Here is an 18,905-nt window from a genome sequence, read left to right on the forward strand (position 1 = left end):
CTTCAACACCCTCCGGCTTGAACTCTTGGTACTCAAAAGGGTAAGGTGGTGTGAAAATGGAAGATGAGGGTATTTCAAGTTCACCCTTTTGTTGTTGGATAATATACTCGGCCTCTTTTGAAAGGGGAAGTAGATAATTGGTCCGCTGGACACTCAATCGGCAAATCTTTGAAGGCAAAGTGAAAGAACTAGCCTCACTAGTGAGCCATCCATACTTGGTGTCAAGAGGGTTATGGGCAACCCACTTGTACTTGTGTATCATAGTATACAAATCAACGAGATGACCACCTTCTTTCACCTCATACTTGTTATCTTTGTTGAAGTTAGGATAAAAGTATTTAGCTAAGATAGTGACTAGGCCTCCATTCACAATAACGGTAGTGCCTTTATTCCCACAATCAATATTTAACCATATATCCACCAAGAGCCTTAGAAAGTTAAAAGGCTTGGTGAATTTCCTACCAACGTTCAAAGCCGACTCAAGAAGAACAAAATCGAGTTTGGTGAAATGGTTGGTGTCTTTTCTTGCATTGATGGTGTTCCCTACGACCTTGTGCCATACTCTTATGCCCGGATGGTGGACTAAAAGAGCACGACTCGCATGAAAGTCTTCAAATTTCCTTCCGGAAATCGCCTCCCAAAGAGGGTCGGGGTCATATTTTCCAACATTCTTAAAATAACTCGGTTCATCACTAAGACCCAAAGCTTCACCCAATTCCTTAATGGAGATGCGTCTACTAACATTAGCTAGACAAAACTCGAGGTTCTCCATAGTCTCAACCTTGTTAACTTTCAAAGAACTCAAAAATTCTAAGGTAAGGGAGGGGTATGTCAATTCTTTCGATTCAAACAATTTCTCCAACCCCATGGCTTTGAAAAAGGCTATAGTTTGCTCAAGGACACCCAACTTATTTAAGGTATCTTCACAAATAAACTTGGTGGATTGAAATGATTTTCTAGCAAACTTAGCAAAAGTGTCCCTATGGGTTTTGGAAATGAAAATTACCTCCGGGTAGTTTTCAAGTTGATCAATTTCCGGAGTAGTAGATGTTGTTGCACCCATGGGAGGTTGTTGTTGTTGTTGCACTTCCAAGTTTGGGTTTGCTACCACCATAGCCAATGCTTTCTTTGCTTGAAGAGTCTTTTGCCTTAATGAAAGTGTCTTTGCCTTTGGTGCCTTTGCCTTTGTTGCCTTTGTTGCTCCCTTAGTCCTTGCCATTGATGAATTAACCAAGAAAGAGTGAAAAATCTTCAATTTCTAGTGCACCCAAATCGATTTAAAGATGAAAGGCTTTGCCTTTATGAATTCAAAAATCGACTCAAAGGTTGAAGATTTTTTGCTTGGTTTTGATTTTTATTGAAAAAGGAGTGATTGATTTGTTATTAAAAGGACGTTTTGATTTGATTTTGGTGAATGTAGTTGAGGAATTTTGTTTTTGTGATGGAGAGGATGAGGGTTTTGAGGGTTTTGAGTAGTGTTATGAATGAAGGAATTAAGAAATGAATGTGGGAGGGGTTTTATAAAGCCCGCAAAAATTTGAACTACAGGGGCAATCCGTGCGGATTCTGCTCGGTACGGGCGGATTCTGCCTTTTCTGGGTTGGGAAAAACTCGCCTAAAGACGGGCGTATTTAAGGGAAGACGCTCGGATTTGCAAACACGGGACGGGCGTCTTCTGTAGAAGACGGGCGGATTTCAGTCCAGGAATTTTTCTTGTTTTCCTCAGCCAAGAAGACGAGCATCTTCCTTTCAGGACGGGCGGCTTTTTGAAGACGGGCGGATTAGGATGTAGGACGCCCGGATTCACTGACAGTCAAAAATTTCAAAACTTCAGCTCATTTCAGGACGTGCGTCTTCTACCCAACACGCCCGGATTGCTTGAAAACGGGCGGATTCTCCTGAATCCGCTCGGATTCGTCCTCTTTGTACCCGGATTCAGTTTCATCCGTGTACAACGCATATCTCTTGTCATTCTTCCATTCTTCTTCATATCTTGTGTTCTTCATTGTGGGGGCACTACTAAAGCATGGATAGCCTAGGCAATTGACATCCCCACACTAAGCTAAAGCACTACACATTAATTGAAATTATTAATCCCTCCCTCACTTCTCTCAAACATGATAATTATCTTGATCAAAGTATAAAAATCCAAAAATAACAAAAATGCAATACAAGAATTGAAATGCAAGTTAAGGAGTTAGAAATATTTACAAATGGTGGTTTAGGGAGGACTCCACCAAACTCTCATTCTTGATGAGATGTCAAGGGGGCATGTTCAAGGTGTTGTTGATGTTGCTCAACACCTTGAAAAAGTAATCAAAAGCTTGTTCATTATCATGGTAGAGGTCTTGAATTGACCTTGGCCCTTGTTGTCGGTCTTGATCGATGGCATTACCAATGTAGGGATTAAAAATCCCTTCAAATTCGTCGTCCCAAAGACCACAAACTTCATTAAGTTGATCATTTAAAATCTCTTGATTTGATGGAGACAACTTTCCCATTTCCTTTTCTTGGCCAATGAGGCCATCTTCTTCATTGCTTGTCTTTGATGAGCTTCGCAAGCTCTCTTTGTCACAATTCACTTGCTCTTTGAATGGAGCATCTTCAATTTTCTTCTTCCATTGGAGTTCCGACTTCTTCCTTTCATCCTTCCGACTATAACGATCGATCATAAAACACGGTTCATGTAAACGGGGAGCTCTCATAGTCTTGTCAAGATTAAAAGTTATACTCTCATCTCCCACTTCTAGAGTGAGCTCACCATGTTTTACATCAATCACCGCACCCGCGGTGTGTAAGAAGGGTCTTCCAAGAATGATTGGAATGTTGGAGTCTTCCTCCATATCAACAATGACAAAGTCCACCGGGATGAAAAACTTCCCAATTCGCACGGGGACATCTTCCCATATCCCTAATGGTGTCTTCGTCGATCTATCGGCCATTTGGAGTGTGATATTGGTGCATTTAAGCTCTCCTATCCCCAACCTTTTACTTACCGAGTACGGCATAACACTCACACTAGCCCCTAGATCACATAAGGCTTTGTTGATCGTGGTGTCGCCAATGGTACACGGTATTGAGAAGCTTCCTGGATCCTTTAGTTTTGGAGGTGAACTCCCTTGAAGTATTGCACTACTCACCTTAGTGAAGGCGATAGTCTCAAGTTTCCGGATCGACTTCTTCTTTGTGAGGATGTCTTTCATGTATTTCGCATAGGCCGGCACGTGATTGATTAATTCCGTGAAAGGAATTGAGACTTCCAAATTCTTCACAATTTCCATAAACTTTACAAGTTGGTCATCAAATTTGGGCTTGGCTTGACGACTTGGAAAAGGAAGTCTAATCACAATGGGCTCCTTCTCCTTGACCTTGTCTTCATTTTTCTTTGAAATTTCTTCTTTTGATGATTCTCCATCTTTGGAGTTTTGCACAATTTCTTCCTTATCACTAGCTTCCACAACCTCATCCTCAACTTGCGTCTTCGGTGCTTCATACCTTGTACCACTTCTCAAGTGAATGGCATTAACCGTTTCATGTCTTGGGGGATTACTTTGAGGTGGTAATTGACCCTTTTGTCTTTGTGAGCTTGAAGATGCTAGTTGAGTCAATTGTGTTTCCAACATCTTGGTGTGAGCTAGAATGTTGTTGATGGTGGTTTCCTTTGCTTGACTATCTTTTTGCATTTGAGTGAAAAACTCGTTGATTCTTTTGCATTTGGAGGACCGCTTTTTGAACATCAAAACCTTGGTCATTTTGGTGATTGTATGGATTTTGATTTTGGTAACCTTGGTTTTGGTTGTAAAAGGGTCTTTGATTTTGGTTTCTCATGGGAGGTGGGGTGTAAGTTGTTTGAGGATTTTGAACATTTTGGCTTTTGTATGAGAGATTTGGATAAAACTTGGTGTTTTCATTGTAATAATTGGAATAAAGGGTACCACTCTTGTATGCTTGGAAAGCATTCACTTGTTCATTTGTTACCCTACATTCACTTTGGTCATGTCCCAAAGTTCCACAATTCTCACATATCCCACTTGGGATTGATGAGGATGCCGTCATGGCATTAGCATGATGCTTTGGTGATTTTGAGGCTTCTTCAAGTCTAGCCATAGCTTGTTCAAACTTCAAATTGATTGTGTCAATGTGAGCACTAAGTTGAGCATCCAATTGAGTAACGGAGTCCACTTCATGCCTTCCTCCTCTAGTAGCCTTGCGAGGTCTACTATATTGTGAGTTATGGACCGCCATTTCCTCAATCTTGTTCCATGTTTGATTGTCATCAACTTCGGTGAACATTCCATTTGAACCCATGTTGAGAATGTTCCTTGAATCTTCATATAAACCGTTCCAAAATTGTTGTACCAAGAACCATTCGCTAAGTCCATGGTGAGGACATGAGCGACAAATTCCCTTAAACCGCTCCCAAGCTTCATACAAAGATTCTTCATCCCTTTGCTTAAAACCCGTAATTTGAGCTCTTAGCATGTTAGTCTTTTCCGGTGGGTAGAACTTTTTGTAGAAAGCTAGAGCCAACTTCTTCCAAGAATCTATTCCGAGAGTGGCCTTGTCAAGGCCCTTCAACCATTGTTTCGCGGTGCCGATTAGAGAAAAAGGAAATAAGACCCATCGAATTTGGTCTTGAGTCACACCGGTTTGAGAAATCGCATCACAATAGTCACAAAAGGTTTCCATATGAGAATAAGGGTCTTCACTAGGCATCCCCCCAAATTGGCTCCTTTCGACTAATTGGATAAAGGCGGATTTGGCAATAAAATTTCCGGTTAGATGTTGTGGTGTGGGAGTACCATTGGGTAGGTTCTCCTCGGTGGGTAAGGAATGCGATGAAAATTTAGGCATTGTAGGTTGATTTTGTGGGGTATTTTATAATGGGTTCTCCTCACCTTCTCTTGCAAAAGGGTTGATGAACTCAATAGTTGGTTGAACAAGCTCACTAATACCTCTCAAATTCCTCCTAGCAAATCTCCTATTGTTTGTCAAGGTTCTTTCAATTTCACGGTCAAAAGGTAACAAATCACCTTGTGACCTTATAGACATGCAAAATATCAAACAACTCGAAAACAATTAAAACAAACCTTGAGGAGTTTTACTTCCCCAAGGCAAAGAAAGACACAACTAATAACAATAAAAGAAAATCTAAATCAAGTTAACACCGTCCCCGGCAACGGCGCCATTTTTGATCGGTCCGTTTCGTGTTCACAATTAAATAGATGCGGTCGTTGGGTCACGTCCGAATCAAAACACAATTTATAGCTTCAAAAACAACTCTACAATTAGTAAAGAGGCAAGTAAAGGTCGGATCCCAAGGGACGGGAATTGAGATGAGATTTCTATTGAAACTAGTGGTGTCTTAGGGGTGTCACAATTTGGGTTGATGTAGAAGGTCACTAACTAGAATAGCAATGGAAATAAACAAGCAAGATGAATAAAAAGGGTTGTAAACAATTGATAAAAAGCACTAGGGTGTCATGGGGTCATAGGGGATTCATGGGAATTGATCATACAAACATGTTCTCAAATTATAAGCAAGCAATTATTGTTGTGATGGATTGAGTTGGGTTATATCTTAGAATCCTAGGAAAGTTTGGGTCCCGGAGCCGAATCGATTAGATTGTACAACACCTACAAGTCGACTTAGTCTTCCCTACTCAACAACATGCATGGTCTAATGAGACTCGAGTTGGTTTATGTCTTACAAGTCTCATTGAAAAGATAGGTGATGGGTAAAAAATGCAAGGATTCGTAGGCTCACATTTCATCAAACATAACATGTGCATGAGTTGAGATCAAAACAAGCAAGCAAATAAACCATGAAAGCATATTAATTTAAGCATGAATCATTCCCCATGTTGGTTTCCCCTAATTACCCATTAACCCTAGCTAGGTCACTACTCACTCATTATCATGTTGATCATGCTAGCAAGGTTGTCAATCATACCAACAAAAGGAAACATGATGAATAAATGAAAGTAATTAACAATAATTAAAGAGGGATTAAGAGAATTATACCTACTAATGATTCCAATAATAAAGCAAAGAATAAAAGAAGTACTTGATGCTTGATTGAGAGGTTGTCAATCTCCCAATAATAACCCAAATAATCTTCAATTACCAAAAATAAAGGATGAACAAAAGAGAGATTAAGGAAATAAAACTTGTATTAGAACTTGATTAATTGTTGATTACAATACTAAAGAGAGATTTGATTGATATTAACTACTCTAATTATTGATAAGAAGAACATGCTCTTCTAATTAGAATAATGGGGTATTTATAGTGGAAATTAGGTGGATGCATTAGGGTTAACTAAGGGCTAAACTAGTAATTACACTTTTTAGATTGAGCAGGGAGGAGCCGGTATTTTTTGAAGGAAGGGCTTCTTTCTTTGTAGCTTGGAGAAGACGAAATTGCGCTGTATGGAATCCGTGCGTTTTGGAGTCGGGACGGGCGGATTCTGGCGGTGGAACACGGGCGTCTTTGGAGGAATCCGGGCGGATTGTGGTGGCTGCTAACCCGAGCGTCTTTGGAGGAAAACGCACGGATTGTGCTGTGGAGGACGGGCGGATTGTGGAGAAACCGCACGGATTGTACCTCAGCAACATTTCTTCTTCTTTTCTTCCCTTTTCTTCATAAATTCCTTGGGGATTTCCTTGGGGACTCAAGGATCTTTTCTCAACATTGCTCAACTACTATAATATGTACAAATGCCTTCTAATCTTGTCTCTCCTTGATGCTTGGTCATTGAATTCAATCAATTTAGTCTCGTTTTGCCATGAAAATGCAAGATTTGCACTCCTTTCCTACCAAGGGATCAAAATCTCAAAGAATATGCAAAACAAAGAACTAAAGATAATAAATGACCCAAATATGCACTAAAAAGCATGGGAACAAGGCTAATTCGGGGGCTAAATATGCGCTAATTATGGTCACATCAAAAATACTATAAAAGTCATAGTCAGTCGAACGCAAGAACAATCCACTAATATACAAAGTATAGAATCTAAGGACCTTAAGAGATTAAAGGTTCTGACAAGGAGCAAGCTTAGGCAAATACTTAAGTCACGATAATTTTCTTCCCCCTCTTGACATCATTGAAAAGACGAGAAAAGACATAAAACAACTAGAATGATATAGATCGAGACACGTATTAATCATGCAAAGAAAGATTATAAAACGAGAAAATAATCTACATTAAGCATGCCAAATATAAAATAAGAGTACTACAAACCAAAGTAGTCTAATTGCCAATGGGCCGAATAAGGAGACAAGTGATAAAGCCAAATGGGCCGAATGGAAGAGCAAGCCAAAATGGGCCGAATTAGATAATTATTCAAAATAGAAAGTCTAATAAAAAGAAAAGCAAGGTAAGGATGATGACGGGTTAAGGGTAGTCGCGTTCACGACATTTGGGTTCACATAACCGGAACGGGTCCTAAACTCAAGAGAGTCAAGACGATCAAAGCATGAGCGGACATGGTTAGCTTGTGCCGTGAGACACGTCTCGAAATTGAGCACTTTCAATGACAAGGCTTTAGTAGCCTCGTAAACAACCGCATATCCTCATGCATAGCCTTCCCTTCACGCCATATTGCCCCTCCTTGACTAGCTAAGTTAGCCAATGACCCGGAATGACGGACACACTCCTTAGCCGCCCTAGCCGCATCCTTAGCCATAGCATCAACCCGAGCTTCCAACCCATGCAAATAAGACAAGACCTCGGCAAGATCTGAACCCTTCGAACCCGAAGCCCCATTCCTGTCTTGACCCAAACTCGAGACCAATTCCGCAACCATCTTATTTTGTGCATCCATTTTCTCACAAATACTTGCCATAAACGAGTCCAACTTTTGTTCAACAACCGAGACCACATTCGACGATTTCTCCACCACATTCCCTTTCGTCAAAAACACCATAGCTAGAAGACCTAATTATCCCTTTTTGTTCCAAAAGTCGAGAGACCCACATACCATATGGCAAATCCAAAGTAGTATAAAACTTTTCCTCGGTGACGGAAATACTTGTTTGGACGATTTTATGAAACACGAGACGAGGAAGACTAACTTTGGACCCTTCAAGCCACTTAGACATCAATACCATCTTATAACTCGACAATTTATCACGACCACCCCTCCTCGGGACAACCGTGTTCCAAAGAAAATTGAGAAAGAATTTCAATTTTGGAGTGAACGAACCCGCAAGCATATTACTCGACCTCATAGCATCAATATCAAAAGACTTATTAATTTTAAGCTTTTCTTCCTCCGTCACATCTCCCCATTCCGCACTCGGATATATTTCGATCCCATCATCAGGGACCGAAAACAGAGTACAAAAATCGGCAAGGGAGATTTTGACTTCGGATTCATTCACCATAGCATGCAACACGTTATTTCTTACGGAGACAGAAGAATAAAACTGGATTACCTCTATAGGATAAACCGGACCAACAAAGGAACTAACTTTCTTCCATTCTTGAAAATTCAAGAAATCCTTAAAAAATTGTAAAGCTTCAATTTTCCCATACCATTTTTCGGAGTAAGAACGACCACCATGAATACCATACCGCATAACATTGTTGACTCGGGTTCTTTCGTCCGCGGTAAGTCGAAGCTTATCAAGCCCCGATGATGTTGCATTCGGCATATACTCTCAGAACATTGCTCTTTGATGACCTTCTTGAGTAGCTACGATCTCGGTTTCCTCCACCGAGCCTTCAAACCCCACGACCTTCTTCTTCCCCTTATTCAGCTTCCGTCTTTTCCCTTCTAAGTGAGGATCAACCCGGTTATGATCGGGATTAGTTGGTTTTTGGTTTGATGAAGGTGAGGAAGTTTTGAGAAGGGCATAGGTTTTGTTGCAAGGAGATTTGGAGGACCCGGTCCGAGTTGTGGACCGAGTTGAGGGTGAGTGAAGGCGAGTTGAGGAAGGAGTCATGATGATGATTTGATTTTGGAGGTTGAGTGTGGAAAGGTGTAGAATGAAAAAGCAATTATTTAGAGTTGTGTGTTGATGGTGACGGTAGAGGGTGGGGTATTTATGGGGAGTGTTAATTGTGAATTATGGTAAAAGAAGTTGAGTAAGGTAAGGAAAGTGGAGGTGACGTGTGGAATTAGGTAGGTAAATATTCTCTCCTTTTTTTGTTAATTATTTACTTACCATAAAATAATATAAGTGGTTAGGGTAGATAATTTATAAGATATGATAAGATAAGATATGGCAAGTGATAAAATTTTGGTAGAGAATTTCGGTTAAGGAAAAATAAGGAAGCACTTTGTTACGACTTTATGGTTCGTAATAAAACTTAAAATATACATGACTAGCAAATGGAATATTCTCATATTATAAAATAACATTTGACATAAATAAACTTGCAACGAAAAATACGGACACAGTCATACAATCTCGTCAAATCTAGTCAGTCATACGGAGAGTAGAATATTTGTGTAAAGGTTAGTTGCCACCAATTAAACCAATTTCCAACCGTAAAATCTCAAAACGTTCTCTAGCCAATGCTTTGGTAAAAATGTCAGCCCATTGTTTTTCTGTACTACAAAATTCCAGTCTTATGTTGCCCTTATCTACATGATCACGTAGAAAATGGTGTCTAATGTCTATATGCTTAGTTCGTGAGTGGTGCGCAGGGTTCTTAGATATAATTATAGCACTCGTGTTATCACATAAAATAGGTATACACACAACATTAACACCGTAATGACATAACTGTTGCTTAAGCCATAAAAGTTGAGAACATACCAGCCCAGCGGCAATGTATTCGGCTTCAGCAGTAGATAACGCAATGGAATTTTGCTTCTTTGACCCCCACGTGATAATACACGGTCCAACAAACGTGGCTATGCCGGAAGTACTTTTTCTGTCAAGTGAACAGCCTGCATAATCTGCATCTGAATACCCTATGAGATCGAAATTACACTCAAGAGGATACCACAGATATAATTTAGATGTATAGATTAAATATTTCAATATTCTCTTAACTGCAATCATATGCGATTCTTTAGGGAATGATTGGAATCGAGCACATATGCATACACTAAACATAATATCCGGACGACTTGCAGTTAAATAAAGAAGTGAGCCAATCATACCTCGATAAGTCGTCTCATCGACAGACTTACCGTTTTCATCCAAAGTCAACTTCTTCTCAGTACCCATAGAAGTTGGCTTAGAATTATAATTTTCTATACCGAATTTCTTGATTAGCTCCTTGATGTATTTTTGTTGGTGTATCATAATTCCTTAGAATTTTGTTGAATCTGGAGTCCAAGGAAGAACTTGAGTTCTCCCATCATGCTCATCTCGAATTCTGAGGTAATTAAATCTGAAAAGTACTTACATAAACGATTATTAGTTGAACCAAAAATAATATCGTCAACGTATATTTGTACAACTAATAAATCGGAATCCTCAGTTTTTAGAAATAGAGTTTTATCGACAGATCCTCTTTTAAAACCACTTTCAAGAAGATATTTTGACAATCTGTCGTACCATGACCTCGGAGCTTGTTTCAACCATACAAAGCTTTATCTAGTTTAAAAACGTGGTTTTGAAACTTGCTATCGAGAAATCCTGGAGGTTGTTCGACGAAGACCTCCTCATTGAAATAACCGTTAAGAAATGCTGTCTTAACGTCCATTTGATAAAGTTTAATTCCTTTATGAGCAGCAAATGCTATTAATAGTCTAATAGCTTCAAGTCTGGCTACAGGAGCGAAGGTCTCATCATAGTCAATTACTTCTTGTTGATTATACCCTTGTACAACCAATCTAGCTTTATTTCGTTAAAAAACTCCTGTATCGTCCAGCTTGTTTCTAAAAACCCATCTTGTACCAATAACCGTTCGGTCTTTAGGTCTTGGAACCAAATGCAAAATTTTGTTCCGTTCGAACTGTTGAAGCTCTTCTTGCATAGCAACGATCCAATCTGGTTCGACAAGTGCTTCTTTGATATTTGTTGGCTCAATGGTTGAGAGAAAGGAGTAGAACGAATAAAAGTTGTTAAGTCTTCTACGAGTTCGAACACCTTCATTCAAATTTACTAGGATGGTTTCCATTGGATGAGAATCCTTATATTTCCATTTCTTAGAAACAGGAGGCACATCTTCATCTGAACTAGTCTCGCCTTCTTCGAATCAATGGGGTTCAAGCCTTCTTCCCCCTGAATCCAATCCTGGAGTTATAACATTGGATCTAATTCGTTGATTTGGAGTTGAAGTTATAGCTTCATCAGTTATAACTTTATCCTCCAATTGCTTAGATTGAGAAGAGGTTATAGTATCATTAACTAAACTCTCAGTTCTCTTTCCTTTATCATTCGAAGGGGTTCCTTGTTCATCATTTGTGCCCTCAATTTCTTTACCTACTTCATCCAATTCTGGAAGTTCATCCCTGGATAGTCGGAAATCAGGTTCGTTTAAATCTTCTTCCTCATCTTGTTCAGCTTTGTCAAACATATTATTCTCATCAAAAACAAGATGAACCCTTTCTTCGATGCATATGGTTCTTTTATTGAAAACCTTATATGCTTTACTATGGTTAGAATAACCGACAAACACCGCTTCGTCACTTCTGGGATCGAATTTGCTTAACCTATTTTTGCCATTATTATGGACAAAACATTTACTCCTGAAGCAACGTAGATGTGATATGTTAGGTTTACGTCCCCTAAGAAGCTCATAAGGAGTCTTCTTGAGAATGGGTCTAATTAAAGCTCGATTATGAACATAGCATGCAGTAGTAATAGCCGCGGCCCAGAAATTTCGAGGTAGGCCGCTACACAACAACATCGTGCGTGCCATAGCTTCCAATGTTCTATTCATACGTTCAAGAACACCGTTTTGCTGTGGGGTTCGTGGTGCTGAGAAGTTATGCCCAACACCATTCTCTCTACAGTATTCTATAAAAGCATGGTTATCAAATTTGGTGCCATGATCCGTACGAATGGAAACTAATTTTGATTTATACTTATTTTGGGCAAGCTTCATTAGAACTGCAAACTCTTCGAAAGTTTCATCCTTTGAAGTGAGAAATATAGGCTAAACATATCTAGAGTAATCATCAACTAGAACGAAGACATACCTGGATCCACCTCTACTTCTTACCTTCATTGGGCCACAAAGATCCATATGCACGAGTTCTAGTGGTTCCTTGGTACTTACCATTCTCTTGGTTTGAACGATGATCTCACATGTTTGCAACGAGCACACGAGTCGCATAATGTTTGTTGAACAAATTTGATTGAGGGAACTCCTTCAACCAAATCCCATTTCTTTAGTTTATTCAACATTGTTGAATTTATGTGAGCAAATCTTTTATGCCAAAGGCACGGATCATATGTCGTTACTTTCATACACGTGAATGAATTAGTAGGAATATTATTTAGATCCATCATATAAACATTCCTTCTACGATGTCCTTCAAGCACAACACTACTTGTTCCTTCAATTATTATTCGACAAGAATCTGAATGAAAGACAACTTTATTTCCTTTGTCGCATAATTGAGAGATACTCAGTAAATTGTGTTTGAGACCACTAACAAGATAAACATCACTAATAGCATGAGAAGAGGATATTCCAACTTTACCAACACCGATAATCTTACCCTTCTTGTTATCACCAAATGTGACCTTACCTCCATCGAAGGGTTCAAGTGAAAGAAATAAATTTACATCTCCAGTAATCTGCCTTGAGCATCCACTATCAAGGTACCATAAGCTATTTTCTTTCACCACAACCTGCAAAATAATTAGATACAGGTTTTAGGTATCCAAGCTAAGTTGGGTCCTTTGACGTTAGTCACTCTAAAAACTAGATCTTTTCTAACCCAAACCTTTTTTATGACTTTACGTTTTGGAGGCGAATGGGTTTGTTTAGGAACCGTCTTAGGTTGAGTTGTGGGTTCCTTATGTCGTGGTCTTTCAGGTTGTTTTGGAGGAGCTTTAGTTTTGAAGGGCTCTTTAGGTTTAGGTATTTGTTTTGATTTGGTAGCCTTCTTGAAATCAAAGCTCATATCGTAGAACCAACGATGATCATTGTTGCGTTCTTCATTGGTACTTGGTACAGATGGGGTATAATCACTTTCCTCGAAAACAGTGTCAGATACTTTAACAAAGTTGATTCCTTATCTTAAATCTTGAGCATATTTGACACAATTTTCTTGGATATGTCCAGTATGACCACAGTAATTGCAAATCAAATATTCTGGTAAATTTGTATATTTTCTCCATCTGAAATCTCGTTCAGAAGGGGTTGATTTGCATTTAGAGTGATCTCTACGACCATAGCACTCATGCCCTAATCCCATTTTCAAGTTGTTATCTGATTTCTCAGTTAGGAAATTTAGAACACGCGTGCTACCTTCCCATTTTTCGTGAACCTTTCTAGCGTGCAAGAGTAATTGTTTTAAGGACTGCATTTCTTTGTTACATTTGGAATGGTTTGACTCTATGACTTTGGGAGGATGAGTCTCTTCATAATTGTCCTGAAAGTTCTGGAATCTATCATTAAGAACCTGTACCGTATCTGTATGCGTTCTTTTAGTATTTGAAAGAACGGTTTTAGATTCTTTTAATTGCTGAGTTAGAGTCTCAATCTCCTTCTTTTGATCTGAGATCATGGCTTCTCAAGCCGTAGCCTTGGACTCAAGAAGCTCTTTGACTTTCCTCAATTCCAATGTTATAGCTTCACTAGCTATAACTTTAGCTTGAAGATGCTTAATGTTGAGTTTCAAGTCTGAGGTTATAACTTCATTAGCTATAACTTTAGACTCAAGAGCCTTCTTCTCAGCATTTGTCTTATCTGAAGTTGTAGCCATATTAGCTGTAACTTTAGATTTGAGCTTTTTGGCCTTTGCTTTAAGGAGATGATTCTCTTCAGCAATATCGAGAATTTGTTCTTTCATGTCTTTCAATTCCATCTCTTGTTTGTGACACTTATCAAGAGATTGCTCAAAATATTCAATTAAAGCATTCTTAGGCAATTTCTTAACACTTTTCTTAAGTTCAAGATAACTTACCTCTTCTTCTTCTTCTTCTTCTTCTTCTTCTTCTTCTTCTTCTTCTTCTTCTTCTTCTTCTTCTTCTTCTTCTTCTTCTTCTTCTTCTTCTTCTTCTTCTTCTTCTTCTTCTTCTTCTTCTTCTTCTTCTTCTTCTGAATCAGAGTCTCCTAAGAAGCAGCAGTAGGAGTCCACGCTATCTTTATCATTGTCTGAAAAGAGGTCAAGACTAACGTTGCTTAGACATAGGTTAGCAACTTCTTCTTCTTCTTCTGATGTTTCGTCGTCCTCAGGGTCAAGATCTCCCCAGCATGATTCCATCATCACTTGCTTGAATTCCTTGTTGGTCTTCTCACGTTTTGCTTTGTCTATAATTTTCTCCCATGTGGGACAATCCTTAATCATATGACTGGATTCTCCACACTTGAAGCATCCTCTATTCGCAAACGTATTCTTTGACTCAGAAGTTTTCTTATTAGAGAACTTGTTGTTATTGTTGTTGAACGATTTTGCTTGCTTATTTCTGAAGATGCTTTTGTTAAATCGTTTAGCAAACAAGACCGTTTCGTCCTCTATTTCAACATCTTCTTCTTCCTTAGAAGAAGCATGTAGAGCCATGCTCTTAGTGTTACTGGCCTCGGCCTCATCGTCTTCCAAGACGAGTTCATGAGCCATGAGAGCACCAATAAGTTCTGCATAAGGAAGAGAAGTGAGATCTCTGCCTTCTTCTATGACCGTGACCTTGGGACGCCATTTCTTGGTTAGACTCCTAAGTACTTTTCTAGCAATATCCTCGGAGTCAAAAGTTTTACCAAGATTTTTGAGCTCATTGACTAGTAGAAAATCGTGTTGACATGCTATCAAGTGATTCATTCTTTTCCATTCTAAAAAGTTCATATTTTTGAATCAGCAGGTCAATGCGATATTTCCTTACAGCCGACGTTCCTTCATAGGCCAACTCAAGACCATCCCATATTTCCTTGGCCGAAATGCAAGAGGAAAAACGATCGAATTCAGTCGATGTCATGCCGTTTTGTAACAGGCTTATCGCTTTCGAGTTTTTCTCAGCCTTCTTGTAATCTGCCTCAATATAGTCTTCTTCCCTTTTCTCATGGGTAGTGCCTTCCGAAGATGCAACCAAAATTTTGTTTGGTCCATTCTTGATAATCGTCCAACACTCCCAATCATGTCCTTTTTTATAGTGTGTCATCATGTTTTTCCAAAGTCCATAATTCTTCCCATCAAAGACGGGACACTTAAGATACTTGGAATCCATTTCACACTTGTAAGGCAGCGGAATAAAAATAAAATAAAAAGATAAAAAGATAGACGGATCTAGCCTCTTTGCGGTTAGGGAATCAAGAGCACGAGGCTCTGATACCAATTGAAGAGTCTATCACACCCGAAATACTCGTGAGGGGGGGGGGGGGGTGAATTGAGTATTTAAAAACTTATGCCTACTTTTTATTTTATATCAATGATTAATTAATTAAAGTTTATTGATTAAACTTTAACTAATTAACTAAGTGATTATGAACATAATGAAATGAACAAAAAGAAAAACTGCAAGGCCACACGATATTTGAAGTGGTTCAGCTTCACACGTCGAAGTCTACGTCCACTATTCTCGATTAATAATTTTAGTACCTCTCTCCGGATTACAAAATTATCAACCCACTCGTATAGCTAACTCTAACTATAACTCAATTTGAATATCACTAGATATTCGGTTTTGACTATCTTAAGTTACTAAGAAAGCACTTGATTGTTCTTCTAAGTGTTCACACAATTGAACGAGTAAGAAACAATATGAAGTACTATTATCTTATGACGTAACCTTAAGAAAAATAAGCAAATTAAAGAGCACGACTTTTCGCAAGATTTTCCAAACGCAAAACAATAAGAATAGCCAATTAAAATGTAAACTCAATTTTGTTTGCAAGGGATTTTTAATATTTCGAAAAGCTTAACTAGAATAAAGAATGATCATATGTATTTATAGTAGAGCAGAGAACTAGGGTTTGCACGAAACCCTAGGATGCCGTGAGATAGACGGTTTATCTCGCAAGAGATAAATCTCTATCTGTTTCCTAATTCAATCCAAGATATATTAGTTTAGGTAAATAAGATAAAAGTGAATCTTATTTTTCTATAACTATATCTTTAAGATTTTCAGAAAAGTAAACAAATTAAATCATGTATATATTTAAGATAAGAAAATATCATATAAAAAATATAAGCTAGATTTAATTAGATAGGTTACTTGTACTAGAGGACTTGTAAAACCTAAAGGTTCAAAGCCAGCGGCCGAAACCTTAGGCTCGTGTCCATCTAGACGAAAATCCCTCTTCTTGGATTAGGGTTAGGTTAAAATAAACTAGCAAACCCTAGGTAGCATGACGACCCATAAGTCGTTTTACTAACCAATAGAGACATGCAAGTTATCCATTATAACAACCCATAGTTCATCTCTACTATATACACATATGATTTCGAAATATGTTTATAGAATTTTATCCTTTGAAAAATGATTTTAAAACTATTAAAATCGTGCTATTAAAATGCTACCCAAAGTTATAGTAGAAACAGCTATAACTTTAAGTTTGGTAAGTAAAGTTATAGGTGAAATAGCTATAACTTTACCTTCCCAATATTCTTTTCTTAAGATACCGTCATTAGATGAAGACCTATACTAGCTAATCTTCCTGGAGATCTACATTGATAGGATCTTCTCTTTATCTTGACCAAAAGCTCTTCATCTTGACCTTGTTAAAGACTTGATCTAGCCTTTTGCATGAGTGATCATCATAATTGAAACTTGTTACAGTTACTATGTGATGCGATCCCGCTCGGTGTTCACAAATTAAGATGTGGTCGTTGGTCACGGTCGAATCAAAACACAATTTATAGCTTAACAAGCAACTCTACAATTAGTAAAGAGGCAAGTAAAGGTCGGATCCCAAGGGACAGGAGTTGAAATGAGATTTCTATTGTAACTAGTGGTGTCTAAGGGGTGTCACAAATTGGGTTGATGTAGAAGGTTACTAAACTAGAGTAACAATGAAAATAAACAAGCAAGATGAATAAAAAGGGGTGTAAACAATTGATTAAAGGCACTAGGGTGTCATGGGATCATAGGGGAATCATGGGATATGATCATACAAACATGTTCTCAAATTATAAGCAAGCAATTATTGTTGTGATGGATTGAGTTGGGTTATATCTTACAATCCTAGGAAAGTTTGGGTCCCGGAGCCGAATCGATTAGATTGTACAACACCTACAACTCGACTTAATCTTCCCTACTCAACAACATGCATGGTCTAATGAGACTCGAGTTGGGTTATGTCTTACAAGTCTCATTGAAAAGATAGGAGATGATAGTAAATGCAAGGATTCATAGGCTTAGCATTTCATCAAATATAACATGTGCATGAGTTGAGATCAAAACAAGCAAGCAAATAAAACATGAAAGCATATTAATTTAAGCATGAATCATTCCCCATGTTGGTTTCCCCTAATCACCCATTAACCCTAGCTAAGAGACTACTCACTCATTATCATGTTGATCATGCTAGCAAGGTTGTCAATCATACCAACAATATGAAACATGATGAATAAATGAAAGTAATTAACAATAATTAAAAAGGGATTAAGAGATTATACCTACTAATGATTTCAATAATAAAGCAAGAATAATAGAAGTACTTGAATGCTAGATTGAGAGGTTGTCAATCTCCCAATAATAACCCAAATAATCTTCAATTACCCAAAATAAAGGATGAACAAAAGAGAGATTAAAGAACTAAAACTTGGATTAAAACTTGATTAATACTTGATTACAATATTGAAGAGAGATTTGATTGATATTAACTACACTAATTATTGACAAGAAGAACATGCTCCTCTAATTAGCCTAATGGGGTATTTATAGTGAAAATTAGGGAGGATGCATTAGGGTTAACTAAGGGCTAAACTAGTAATTACACTTTTTAAGTTGAGCAAGGAGGACCCGGTATTTTCTGAGAGAAGGGCTTCTCTTTTCGTAGCTTGAAGAAGACAATCCGTGCTGTGAAGAAATCCGGGCGGAATAAGGTCGGGACGGCCGGATTTGGGCGATGAAATCCGAGCGGATTCTGAGGAATCCGGACGGATTGTTGAGGGGGAATCCGAGCGGATTCAGGCACGGGACGCTCGGATTGTGCAGAGGCTGGACGGGCGGATTGCTGGCAATCCGCTCGGATTGTCAGTCAGCATAGTAACTTCTTCTTTTCCTCCCTTTTCTTCATAAATTCCTTGGGGATTTCCTTTGGGACTCAAGGATCTTTCGTCAACATTGCTCTTCTACTATGATATGTACAAAGGCCTTCTAATCTTGTCTCTCCTTGATGCTTGGTCATTGGATTCGATCAATTTAGTCTCATTTTGCCATGAAAATGCAAGATTCTTACTTCTTTCCTACCAAGGGATCAAAATCTCAAAGAATATGCAAAACAAAGAACTAAAGATAAGAAATTTAGTCTCGTTTTGCCATGAAGATGCTTGATCAAAATCTCAAAGAATATGCAAAACAAGGCTAATTCGGGGGCTAAATATGCGCCAATTATGGTCACATCAAATATCCCCAAACCGAACCTTTGCTCGTCCCGAGTAAAGAGGTGACAAAGACTAGGACCAGTACTAACCTATCCTAATAATATAGCCGATATGAGACAATTAGCGGGTCTCACTCCGCCCCTTCAACTCACAACAAGACAACCATGAGGTAGGATGCCTTCTTGCAAGGCAAGGTGGGTCTTGCCAAAATGGCGACACATCCAAACATTAAGCACACAAAAACACATAATGGATGCATCTACAAAAAGAATAGCCACTTTCCTC

The 18,905-nt window shown here is 38.5% G+C and overlaps 1 non-coding gene across 1 annotated transcript; it reads left to right on the plus strand.

Moving 5' to 3' along the window:
- The first annotated feature begins 4,375 nt into the window (after positions 1-4,375).
- LOC141610050 (small nucleolar RNA R71) lies at positions 4,376-4,482 on the plus strand. The gene has a single exon (XR_012527944.1). It is a non-coding gene; the product is annotated as a small nucleolar RNA R71 (small nucleolar RNA).
- Positions 4,483-18,905: the final 14,423 nt, after the last annotated feature.

Source organism: Silene latifolia, chromosome 10 (assembly GCF_048544455.1).
Source record: "Silene latifolia isolate original U9 population chromosome 10, ASM4854445v1, whole genome shotgun sequence".
Taxonomy (NCBI): domain Eukaryota; kingdom Viridiplantae; phylum Streptophyta; class Magnoliopsida; order Caryophyllales; family Caryophyllaceae; genus Silene; species Silene latifolia.